Below are 13,435 nucleotides of genomic sequence, written 5' to 3' on the forward strand. Positions count from 1 at the left end.
CAGCTAAAGCTACAAGTTAGTGTAGTGCGACCTCTGCACAGTGTTCAGCTAAAGCTCCAAGTTAGTATAGTGCGACCTCTGCACAGTGTTCATCTAAAGCTCCAAGTTAGTGTAGTGCGACCTCTGCACAGTGTCCAGCTAAAGCTACCTGTAGAAGGTTGGTGGTTTTTTCCTGATCCTATCACTAACGCAGACAGCTACATTATTTACACGTTAGTGTAGTGCGACCTCTGCACAGTGTTCAGCTAAAGCTACAAGTTAGTGTAGTGCGACCTCTGCACAGTGTCCAGCTAAAGCTACCTGTAGAAGGTTGGTGGTTTTTTCCTGATCCTATCACTAACGCAGACAGCTACATTATTTACACGTTAGTGTAGTGCGACCTCTGCACAGTGTTCAGCTAAAGCTACAAGTTAGTGTAGTGCAACCTCTGCACAGTGTTCAGCTAAAGCTCGACTCAATGGCATTAGTGACTCTTTCCCCAGCCCCACCATGTCCTCCTGAGGAGTCCCTCGAACTGTTTGACCACAGTGTTGGGTACATGCTCCAGGAGGATGCCAAGCGTTTGGAAGGCTCTGATGATGATACTGAGCTAGATTAAGGCAGTAACGTGAGCACAGACGGAGGGGGTGCCCAAGAAGGACAGCAATCTGGCAGTCATGTTCCCCCTGCTGCAGCTTACTGCCAGGTTTGCTCCAGTGATGAGGAGGGAGGGGATAATGAGGTCATTGACTCAACGTGGGTGCCTGATAGGAGAGAGGAGGAGGAGGAGGCACATCACCAATGAGGCAGGATGCCCTCCAGGGGCCAGCCTAAGGGCAGCACACTGACTGCATCACATCTCAGATCTCCGCATGTGCAGGGCGCTGCTGTCTCTGCGCATTATTCCAAAAGCTCTTTGGTGTGGGCCTTTTTTGAGACAAGTGCATCAGATGGCACCGCTGCTATTTGCAACATATGTCTCAAGCGTATCTCGCATAGTCAAAACATCTCCCGCTTGGGCACCACATGCTTGACCAGACATATGTTGACCTGCCATGCAGTTCGTTGGAAAGTGTACCTAAAAGACCCACACCAAAAAACAAAGAGGACCTCTCCTTGCTCCTCATCAGCTGGGATCTCCAACCCCACTATACCTTCAGTCCTCTATGAGACCTGCACTGAGAGGAATGAAGGTATAGCATTAGGTGTGTCACAGCCAAGTACTTGCGGGCAATCTGCTATCGGTACACCGATGTCAGATTGTACCAAGCAAAAATAAGTTCACTCCCAGCCATCCACATGCCCAGTGGTTGAATGTTAGCTTGGCAAAATTGCTAGCACTTCAACTGCTACCTTTTCAGTTGGTAGATTCTGCCCCCTTCTGTGAGTTTGTGGAATGTGCGGTTCCTCAGTGGCAGGTTCCCAAACGCCACTTTTTTTCATGGAAGGCGATTCCGGCTCTCTACCGGCATGTGGAAGGCAATGTCTTGGCCTTGCTGGATAGGGCGGTCAGCGGTAAGGTGCATATTACCTCTGACTCATGGTCCAGCAGGCATGGACAGGGACGTTACCTAAGTTTCACGGTGCATTGGGTGACTCTTCTGACAGCTGGGAAGGATGCAGGATAAGGTGCAGTAGTGTTGGAGGTTGTTTCGCCAAAACGCCTCCAAAATGCCACTACTAGTGATTCTAACACACCTCTCTCCTCCACCCCCTCCTCTTCTTCTTCCTCCATGGCCTCTTCCTGTGCTTTGTCCTCGGAACCAGTGGTGCTCCGTAGGCGTTTAAGGGGCTACGCAAGTACGCAGGCCAAAAGATGCCATGCGGTGCTTGAGCTGGTGTGCTTGGAGCATAGGAGCCACACTGGGGCAGAGGTTCTGTCAGCTCTGCAGGGGCCGGTTCAGAGGTGGTTGACGCCACGCCAACTTAAGGCAGGAATGGTGGTTTGCGACAATGGCACCAACCTCCTCTCCACCCTCTGACAACTGACCCATGTGCCCTGTTTGGCTCATGTCCTTAACTTGGTGGTACAGCGGTTCTTGGGCAGGTGCCTGGGCTTACAGGATGTCCTGAGGCAGGCCAGGAAAGTCTGTGTGCATTTCCGCAGGTCATATAATGCCAGCGCTCAGCTGGCTGACCTCCAAAAGGAATTTAACCTGCCCAAGAACTGCCTAATCTGTGACATGCCCACCAGGTGGAACTTAATGTTGGCCATGCTGCAGCGGTTGCACACACAGCAGAGGGCCATCAATGAGTACCTGTGAGATTATGGCACCAGGAAGGGGTCAGGGGAGCTTGTTTTTTTTTCCCCACGCCAGTGGGCCATGATCAGGGATGCATGCACTGTCCTGTCACCATTTGAGGAGGCCACGACGATGGCGAGCAATGACAGTGCATGCATCAGTGACACTGTCCCCCTTGTCCACCTGTTGGAGCACACGCTGCGTGTAATAAGTGACAGGGCACTTGAAGTAGAACAGAAGCAGGAAGAGGAGGACTTCCTTAGCTCTCAAGGCCCCCTTTATCCAGACAGTGTTCCTGCGTGCCCACCGATCACACAGGAAGAGGAGGAGGATGAGGAGGATTGTGTCAGTATGGAGGTGGAGCCTGGCACTCAGCATCAGCAGCAGTCTTTAAGGGATCATTTACAGTCCCAAGAAACACATGGACTTGTACGTGGCTGGGAGAAGGTGGCTGCAGATCATGTCGTCCTTAGTGACCCAGAGGACTCCGGACCGAATGCCTCAACAAACCTACGCTGCATGGCCTCCGTGATCCTGCAAAGCCTGCGGAAGGATCCTCGTATTCGTGGTATCAAGGAGAAGGAACAGTACCGCCTGGAAACCCTCTTTGATCCACGTTAAAAGGGTAAGGTTGGGGACTTTATCTTGCCGTCGCAGAGGGAGCAGAGGATGAAACATCTTCAGGAGGCCTTGCAGAAAGGTCTGTGCAAAGCATTCCCAGAGACTGGGAGGTTACAAACTCCTGTTTCTGGACAACATGTTGCTGAGGCTTTGGTCAGTCAAAGAAGGAGGCCATCCGACCGATGCGTTCAGACAATATTTTAGTCCACAGCCCCAAGGTATGATCGGTTCCAGCAACAATCGCCAGCATCTGTTTTACATGGTGCAGGAATACCTAGGGGCAAGATCTGACTTGGACACCTTTCCCACCGAAAATCCTCTGGGTTACTGGGTCTTGAGGATGGATCACTGGCCAGAGCTTGCACAGTATGCAATTGAGCTACTGGCCTGTCCTGCATCCAGCGTTCTTTCGGAACGCACATTTAGTGCTGCTGGAGGCTTTGTAACCGATCACAGGGTGCGTCTGTCCACCGACTCAGTCGATCGACTGACCTTCATAAAAAGGAATCAGTCTTGGATCACCACCAGCTACCAAGCACCTGATGCTGATGTCACTGAATAATTTTTTTTGACATGTCAGATCCCTTCAAAGACTGCCTATGCTGATGCTGAGTGACTATCCTGTTTTGCTGAGTAATTATCCTCTTCCTCCTTAATGATCATGCTGATAGCTTGTAAGAACATTTTTGGTTCTGGGCGCCGCCACCAGTGCCTAAGGCCCAATTTTTCAGCCCCGGTTTAACAGGGGTGTGTAATTACAATTTTTGACGCAATTCTTTGCAGCAGGGCTAGTTCCTGCGCTCCAACTAGAGTATCTGTGAGGGGTTGCAGTGTTGTGGCACCAGCACCAGTGCCTAAGGCCCAATTTTTCAGCCCCTGTTTAACAGGGGCGTGTAATTACAATTTTTGATGCAATTCTTTGCAGCAGGGCTAGTTCCTACACTCCAACTAGAGTATCTGTGAGGGGTTGCAGTGTTGTGGCACCAGCACCAGTGCCTAAGGCCCAATTTTTCAGCCCCTGTTCAACAGGGACATGTAATTAGAATTCTTGATCTAATATTTCACAGCAGGGCCTGTTTCTGTGCCCACCAAGAGTAATTGTGAGGACTTACAGTGTTGTGGCACCAGCACTACCACCACCACCACCAAAGGCCCAATTTTTCTGCCCCTGTTTAACAGGGGCATGTAATTACAATTCTTGATCTAATATTTCACAGCAGGGCCCTGTGAGGGCTTACAGTGTTGTTGCCACAACAACACCTAAGGCCCAAATTTCTGCTGAGTATATAGGGCAGGCCCCTACTTTCAAACATCTAACTTACAAACGACTCCTACTTGCAAATGGAAGGAGACAACAGGAAGTGAGATGAAATCTACCCCTAGGAAGGGAAATTCTCTCCTGTAAGAGTTAATATGGGAAAAACTTTTCTCCTTTACACTGATGCTTTATCACCAATCCTTCTTTCACTAAAAAACCCAAATTTTCAAAAAACATTTGTCATTGGGACAAAAAGTGAGGTGAAATCTTCTGAAGAGGAGGAAAGACAGCAAAACAAATGTCACAGGGGTGATAACCCTTCTCTATGTTTTCCAAAAAGCTTAAAATAGATTTTTTGGCTGGAGCTAAACACGTTAAAAATGTACCAGTTCAAAATTGCAAACAGATTCTACTTAACAACAAACCTACAGTCCCTGTCTTGTTTGCACCGCCTGTATACTGCTGTTCAGAGTATATAGGGCCTGGGGGCCCCACACCTTTCCTTTTTTAATTTGGGTGCGGGGTTCCCCTTAATATCCATACAAGACCCAAAGGGCCTGGTAATGGACTGGAGGGTACCCATGCCGTTTGTCTCACTGATTTTCATCCATATTGTCAGGACCCAACATTACATTAAAGCCGCAAGCAGTTTTAAATGACTTTCATTCCTTTAAAAATGTCATTTTGTGCAGGGACTGTTCTAAGCACGGGAAACACGCGCCACTTTACAGGCATACTATAGACACCCCCCAGGTACGCTATTTAAAGGAATATTTCACTTTTTTTTTTTACTTTAACAACTTGCTTACTGGGCACTTAAACCCCCCTCCTATCCAGACCAATTTTCAGCTTTCAGTTCTCTCACACTTTGATAATTACTCAGTCATGCAACACTATACCCAAATGATTTTTTTGTCCTTTTTTCATACAAATAGAGCTTTATTTTGGTGGTATTTGATCACCTCAGGGTTTTTTATTTTTTGCGCTATAAATGAAAAAAGACCGAAAATTTTGAAAAAAAACACATTTTTCTTAATTTCTGTGATAAAATTTTGCAAATTAGTAATTTTTCTTCATAAATTTTGGCCACAATTTATACTGCTACATATCTTTGGTAAAAATAACCAAACATTTGTGGAAATTATTTGGTCTGTGCGAATGTTTTAGGGTCTACAAGCTATGGTGCAAATCATAAAAAAATTATCACATCTGATGTACTGGTGGCCTATCTCATTTCCTGAGACCCTAACAAGCCAAGAAAGTACAAATGCCCCCCAAATAATCCCTTTTTGGAAAGTAGACATTTCAATGTATTTAGTTAGAGGCATGGTGAGTTATTTGAAGTTGTATTTTTTCCCACAATTCTTTGCAAAATTTAGATTTTTTTTCCCCACAAAATTGTCATTGTATTTCTCTCACATGGCATGTGTATACCACAAATGACACCCCAAAATACATTCTGCTACTCCTCCTGAGTATTACGATACCACATGTGTGTGACTATTTCACTGCCTGGCCTCATACAGAGGCCCAACATGCAGGGAGCACCATCAGGTGTTCCAGGAGCATAAATTACAGTTCACATTTCTCAACCACCTATTACACTTTTGAAGGCCCTGGAGCACCGGGACAATGGAAACACCCACAAAATGACCCCATTTTGGAAAGCTAACACCCCAACGTATAATCTATGAGGCATACTGAATCTTTTTAACGGTACACTTTTGAAGGCCCTGGAGCACTGGGACAATGGAAACACCCACAAAATGACCCCATTTTGGAAAGCTTACACCCCAACGTATAATCTATGAGGCATAATTAGTCTTTTGAATGGTTCATTTTTTTCCAGAAGTTTTTGGAAAATGTGGAAAAAAAATGAAAACGCATTTTTTTACACAAAGTTGTCCGTTTATAAGATATTTCCAACACATAGCATTTGGGTAGCAAAAATGACACCCCAAAATACATTCTGCTACTCCTCCTGAGTATGGCGATACCACATGTGTGAGACTTCTACACAGCCTGGCCACATAGAGATCCAACATGCAAGGAACACCGTCAGGTGTTCCAGGGACACATAGCATGCACATACCAAGAATTACACCCCAAAATACATTATGCTGAGCAAAGCGTAAACAAAAGATTACCTGTGGTTGTAGTAGCGCAGTTGTACACAGGAGGATAGCACTGGTCCAGGCAGCAGGCAGGGACTTGGTCAGCAGTGGCGAACACAATTGTCCAGGCAGCAGGCAGGGTTACTGTCCATATAAAGTCCAGGGTCAGTGCAGGCAGAGATATTGTCGCAGTGCCAAAAATATTGGTCCTGGTAGTAGGCAGGTCCATGTGGTGTGGTCAGTGCGACAGGCAGAGGCGTGACGGCAGTAAGTCCTACAGGCAGAAGTAGGGCCTCGTTCAGGACAGAATGGGGACAGGGGTAGAGGCTTCTCCCACCCAAATCTCTTTTGAAGCCTCTGAGTCTCCAGACCCTAATCTAGGATTGAGAAAACAAAAAAAATTGTTTTCTTCATCCAGAAAAACAATTCTGGAGCCCCTCACATATGTGAGACCCCTGTGTTGAATCCCACTAGTCCAGTATCAGGGTACAAGATCAGTCCAAGAGGCAAGCAAATATCATGGTCAAACAGTCCAAGGTCAGTTCCAGACCAGGCAGATGTATGTACAGAATCGTTAGGCAGAAGCATGGTCGAATAACAGTCCAGGGTCAGTTCCAGATCAGGCAGAGGTATGTACAGAATCGTTAGGCAGAAGCATGGTCAAATAACAAGCCAGGGTCAGTTACAGAGGAGGCAGTGGCATAAGGGGTGTGAGGGTAAATTGCAGGAACGGAGGCTTACGTTTACCATACTTCACTAATAATTTAGTGAAGTATGGTAACGGCGAAAACATTCACCGATGCAGAGGCCTGGTTCAGAAGGACATTGTGCACAATAAAAAGATGTGTCTCTTCTGAATTCTGCTCTGGTATACACCTTACATTTTTTTTGCCGTTGTTGGCCTGTTGGTTTGGGAGGGATTTTATCGGGAAAGTGGCGCTCAGAGAGTCGACTTAGAACATCTGATCGGATATTTTCTGGTGGGCCGTTCAGGAATATAAGGGCAGTGAAAACTTCCTCCTGGTAGCCAAGGAAGCGTTTGAGGTTTTGGGTGGAGTTACGATAAATTACATATGAATTGTAGATGGCCAGAGGCGCATAGTCCAGGAGCTCCGTCCCACTCCAGCAGCTCCGGCCTCAACTACAGCAGACCGAACGGCACCAGCTGACTGGATCCACTCCCCAAGTGTGGCAGATAACCCGGGGACCATCCTGATGTATTCCAGAGTGGTAAGACGCAACCTACAGCCCGCTTTTGAAGCCTCACCGGCCCGGCCTGACACAGCTAAGATGGTGACGGCTCTTTACTGTGCTACCTCAGACAGCATACCAAACTCTCAGTCCACGACTTCCCCCTCTTTACTGCAGCAAGATAACCCTGCAAAAAGCACTGTCCTGGGTTTTACCTCCCCAGCTTCTACTGAGTCCCTATTAGGACACTGCATGGCAGGTGCAGACTTTTCACCCATTGAGGCAGGCTCTCCCCAGTCACAACAACTACTAAAGCCTGGGGACTCAGGCCTACCCCAGCCTGTTGATGTTGCGGATCTCTTTAATAAAGTTGCAGTACTCCTGGACAGAGGATTAACCAACACAGCTAATAAGATAACAAATGATATCAAAGCCGATCTGCAGAATATAGGAACCCGCATGGAAATAATAGAAACACACCTGGAAGCCACCTCATCTAGAACAAATCAAAATACTGCATGCATACAGATTCTCCAGGAACAGCTTGAAACAGCGCATGCAAAGATTGATGACCTGGAGAACAGGAATCAAAGGTATAACTTCAGGTTAAGGGGGCACCCTGAGTCTTATAAAGACATACCAGAAACAATACAAGCTTTCATTAAGGATTTACTTCCTGACACCCCACAGCACAGATTGGAGTTGGACCGGGCTCACAGGGCTCTCAAACCGCCTAGAGCAGATGGTCTTCCCCGTGACATCGTGGTCAAACCATATTTTTACTCAAGGAGGAAATAATGTGGAAATCAAGAACAATGCCTAAAATTATCTTCCAGGGCCACCAACTGCAAATTTTTGCAGATCTTTCCCAATCCACTATACAAAAGAGGAGATCTTTGAAACCTCTCCTCCAAATCCTGATGGACAAGGCTATCAAGTATTGGTGGCTCTTTCCGTTTCAGCTAAAATTCCTCTGGAAAGGCAAATCATACACCGCTTCGCTCCAAGAAGGAGAAAAGGTTCTGCTTCAATTGGGCCTCATCAGCCAGGACTTTAATTCTACACCGTCGTGATCGAATCCAAATTCAGCGAAAAGATAACTTCCAACCAGCCCTCTGACACCAGTATGGGAATCGGTAAAGTCCAAGAAACCTAAGGAGACAGTCCCTCCATGACTCTTTTGATTATGTGGCTGTCTGGGCCGTGTTCGGTCCTCGTGGACGCTTTTCTTTCCTCTCAGGTGGTCTGGGGGGAATCGCACCCCGGGTTGATCCCTCGTGGGATGGTTACCACTTGGCCTGAAGTTTTTCACTGGGCCGAGGGGGTCTCATGGGGAGACCTTCCCGGGGTTGTGAAACCTACCAAAAAATGCACTAGACATAATTTATAGCCAGGATCCCCCTCTTGGCCATGTCCCTATGGAGGTGTCCGAGAGGAGGAGGAGGAGTGATGATATCCACAATTTATCTGGGTCCATCATAGGGACCTGCTCCTCCTACATCCCTACCAATGAATGTGTTACCTAGCGTATGCAATTCACCCGGAATGACCTTCATCCTTATCCCCTTCACCATGGGTATCACTGCCCATTTGGATCCAGTTTAATATCCTTATCCTAAGATGGTTCACAGTTTTACTTTACTTCTTTTTTTTTTTTTTTTTTTTTTCAAGGCAATATGTAGATTCACCTCCTGTTATTAGGGATGAGCTTCGAGTTCGAGTCGAACTCATGTTCGACTCGAACATTGGCTGTTCGCAAGTTCACCGAACAGCGAACAATTTGGGGTGTTCGCGGCAAATTCGAATGCCGCGGAACACCCTTTAAAAGTCTATGGGAGAAATCAAAAGTGCTAATTTTAAAGGCTAATATGCAAGTTATTGTCATAAAAAGTGTTTGGGGACCTGGGTCCTGCCCCAGGGGACATGGATCAATGCAAAAAAAAGTTTTAAAAACGGCCGTTTTTTCAGGAGCAGTGATTTTAATAATGCTTAAAGTCAATCAATAAAAGTGTAATATCCCTTTAAATTTCGTACCTGGGGGGTGTCTATAGTGTGCCTGTAAAGGGGCGCATGTTTCCTGTGTTTAGAACAGTCTGACAGCAAAATGACATTTTGAAGGAAAAAATTTAAAACTACCCGCGGCTATTGCATTGCCGACAATACACATAGAAGTTCATTGATAAAAACGGCATGGGAATTCCCCAAAGGGGAACCCCGAACCAAAATTAAAAAAAAAAAATGACGTGGGAGTCCCCCTAAATTCCATACCAGGCCCTTCAGGTCTGGTATGGATATTAAGGGGAACCCCGGCCAAAATTTTAAAAAAAAAATGACGTGGGGTTCCCCCTAAATTCCATACCAGACCCTTCAGGTCTGGTATGGATTTTAAGGGGAACCCCGCGCCAAAAAAAAAAATAAAAAAACGGCGTGGGGTCCCCCCAAAAATCCATACCAGACCCTTATCCGAGCACGCAACCTGGCAGGCCGCAGGAAAAGAGGGGGGGACGAGAGTGCAGCCCCCCCTCCCTCCTGAACCGTACCAGGCCACATGCCCTCAACATTGGGTGGGTGCTTTGGGGTAGCCCCCCAAAACACCTTGTCCCCATGTTGATGAGGACAAGGGCCTCATCCCCACAACCCTGGCCGGTGGTTGTGGGGGTCTGCGGGCGGGGGGCTTATCGGAATCTGGAAGCCCCTTTTAACAAGGTGACCCCCAGATCCCGGCCCCCCCCCTGTGTGAAATGGTAAGGGGGTACATAAGTACCCCTACCATTTCACGAAAAAAGTGTCAAAAATGTTAAAAATGACAAGAGACAGTTTTTGACAATTCCTTTATTTAAATGCTTCTTCTTTCTTCTATCTTCCTTCATCTTCTGGTTCTTCTGGTTCTTCTGGCTCTTCTGGTTCTTCCTCCGGCGTTCTCGTCCAGCATCTCCTCCGCGGCGTCTTCTATCTTCTTCTCCTCGGGCCGCTCCGCACCCATGGCATGGGGGGGAGGCTCCCGCTCTTCTCTTCTTCTTTTCTTCTCTTCTTCTCTTCTTCATTTTCTTCTCCGGGCCGCTCCGCAATCCATGCTGGCATGGAGGGAGGCTCCCGCTGTGTGACGGCGCTCCTCCTCTGACAGTTCTTAAATAACGGGGGGCGGGGCCACCCGGTGACCCCGCCCCCCTCTGACGCACGGTGACTTGACGGGACTTCCCTGTGACGTCACGGGGAATGCCACAGGGAAGTCCCGTCAAGTCACCGTGCGTCAGAGGGGGGCGGGGTCACCAGGTGGCCCCGCCCCCCCGTTATTTAAGAACTGTCAGACGAGGAGCGCCGTCACACAGCGGGAGCCTCCCTCCATGCCAGCATGGATTGCGGAGCGGCCCGGAGAAGAAAATGAAGAAGAGAAGAAGAGAAGAAAAGAAGAAGAGAAGAGCGGGAGCCTCCCCCCCATGCCATGGGTGCGGAGCGGCCCGAGGAGAAGAAGACAGAAGACGCCGCGGAGGAGATGCTGGACGAGAACGCCGGAGGAAGAACCAGAAGAGCCAGAAGAACCAGAAGAACCAGAAGATGAAGGAAGATAGAAGAAAGAAGAAGCATTTAAATAAAGGAATTGTCAAAAACTGTCTCTTGTCATTTTTAAAATTTTTGACACTTTTTTCGTGAAATGGTAGGGGTACTTATGTACCCCCTTACCATTTCACACAGGGGGGGGGGCCGGGATCTGGGGGTCACCTTGTTAAAGGGGGCTTCCAGATTCCGATAAGCCCCCCGCCCGCAGACCCCCACAACCACCGGCCAGGGTTGTGGGGATGAGGCCCTTGTCCTCATCAACATGGGGACAAGGTGTTTTGGGGGGCTACCCCAAAGCACCCTCCCAATGTTGAGGGCATGTGGCCTGGTACGGTTCAGGAGGGAGGGGGGCCGCACTCTCGTCCCCCCCTCTTTTCCTGCGGCCTGCCAGGTTGCGTGCTCGGATAAGGGTCTGGTATGGATTTTTGGGGGGACCCCACGCCGTTTTTTTATTTTTTTTTTTGGCGCGGGGTTCCCCTTAAAATCCATACCAGACCTGAAGGGTCTGGTATGGAATTTAGGGGGAACCCCACGTCATTTTTTTTTTAAATTTTGGCCGGGGTTCCCCTTAATATCCATACCAGACCTGAAGGGCCTGGTATGGAATTTAGGAGGACTCCCACGTCATTTTTTTTTTAAATTTTGGTTCGGGGTTCCCCTTTGGGGAATTCCCATGCCGTTTTTATCAATGAACTTCTATGTGTATTGTCGGCAATGCAATAGCCGCGGGTAGTTTTAAATGAGTTTTTTCCTTCAAAATGTCATTTTGCTGTCAGACTGTTCTAAACACAGGAAACATGCGCCCCTTTACAGGCACACTATAGACACCCCCCAGGTACGAAATTTAAAGGGATATTACACTTTTATTGTTTGACTTTAAGCATTATTAAAATCACTGCTCCTGAAAAAACGGCCATTTTTAAAACTTTTTTTTGCATTGATCCATGTCCCCTGGGGCAGGACCCAGGTCCCCAAACACTTTTTATGACAATAACTTGCATATAAGCCTTTAAAATTAGCACTTTTGATTATTCATGTTCGTGTCCCATAGACTTTAACGGTGTTCGCATGTTCGAACGAACTTTTTTCCTGTTCGCATGTTCTGGTGCGAACCGAACAGGGGGGTGTTCGGCTCATCCCTACCTGTTATATTTTACATCTCCATTATTTGAGGTTACTTAGGGTGAAATATTTTGTCTGTTACTACTGTTACAGCCTAGCACCCATTTTAGGCCTCCTTTTTTTGTCGGTTATACCTAGAGACATAGTTTTCGAGGCCTGTCTGCTGGAGTGATGTTCATGCACCCCCTCTTGTCTGGAAGAACAGATTTACGTCTCTTCTCTAGACAAGTGTAGTCCCAGTCGCTTAGAGGGACTCTAAAGTTCACCTTTCACATAGATGGAGGATCCTGTCACCTCCATCCCTCGGAAGACTTCCTTGTCTTTCGCCTTTCCTGTCTCCTTTAGCTTCATCTCTCTTTCACAAGACACTTATTATAATCTCTTTACAGAGGTCGACTGGGGGGAAACACCCCGGGGTTGTCTACTGCCATCCGGGGACTCTGCCAGGCCTGTGATGTATCTTGGCCTCCATGAACTCGATTGGGTAAGTGCTGATGTGGCCCCAGTTCGTTCCCCTCCTCTGCTCAATGGCTAATACACCGCAGGTACAAACTACTCTCAGGGTAGTTACACATAATGTGCAGGGATTAAATTCTCCCATTAAAAGACGTAAAATTTTTAACTACATGCACTCACAAAAAAACGACGTAGTTCTCATACAGGAAACCCACTTCCCTAAAAATTTCTGCCCATCTTTCATACACTCATATTTCCCCTTCTTTTCTTTGGCCAATGCCGAGAATAAGACTAAGGGAGTAGGCATTTTCATTTCAAAGAGATGCAAATTCACCTTAAAGTCAGAGCACAAAGACCCGGATGGGAGATATTTACTACTAGTGGGTAAATTAGATGGACAATTATACTCATTTATCTCATATTATACCCCCAATACTGGCCAATTGGCCTTTTTCCAAAACATGTTGCAGACCCTAACTCCGCTAGCTGAGGGCACGGTGATTTTTGGGGGAGACTCCAACACTGCGTTAGATCAGGGACTAGATAAATCCAGACCCCGGGCGCACGCTTAACCAGACCTTCCAAACAGAGCCCATGAATAGCCAAATTACTATTTCAACATGGACTGGTTGACATATGGAGGGAAGTTAACCCCACTACCCGAGATTTCACCCACTAGTCAAACCCCCACGGAACCTTCTCTAGGATCGACCATATTCTCCTTACATCATCCTCTATCCCACTAATTAAAAAAGCTTTTATTAAAGAGGTGGTCTGGTCGGATCACTCCATGGTAATATTGACACTCCTCCGCCAGGGGAGCCGGTTACCTGATAGACGCTGGAGACTTAATGAATCCATCCTGAGCAACCCGTCCAGAGCAGCAGAAATCG

General features: G+C 47.4%; 1 long non-coding RNA gene across 1 annotated transcript; it reads right to left on the bottom strand.

Moving 5' to 3' along the window:
* Positions 1 to 9,043: 9,043 nt before the first annotated feature.
* Positions 9,044 to 12,413, bottom strand: LOC141134489 (uncharacterized). The gene is made up of 2 exons (XR_012243169.1): positions 12,108 to 12,413; positions 9,044 to 9,097 (listed from the first exon to the last, which is right to left on the bottom strand). It is a non-coding gene; the product is annotated as an uncharacterized lncRNA (long non-coding RNA).
* Between the last annotated feature and the right edge of the window lie 1,022 nt (positions 12,414 to 13,435).

This window comes from Aquarana catesbeiana, linkage group LG03, assembly GCF_042186555.1.
Source record: "Aquarana catesbeiana isolate 2022-GZ linkage group LG03, ASM4218655v1, whole genome shotgun sequence".
Taxonomy (NCBI): domain Eukaryota; kingdom Metazoa; phylum Chordata; class Amphibia; order Anura; family Ranidae; genus Aquarana; species Aquarana catesbeiana.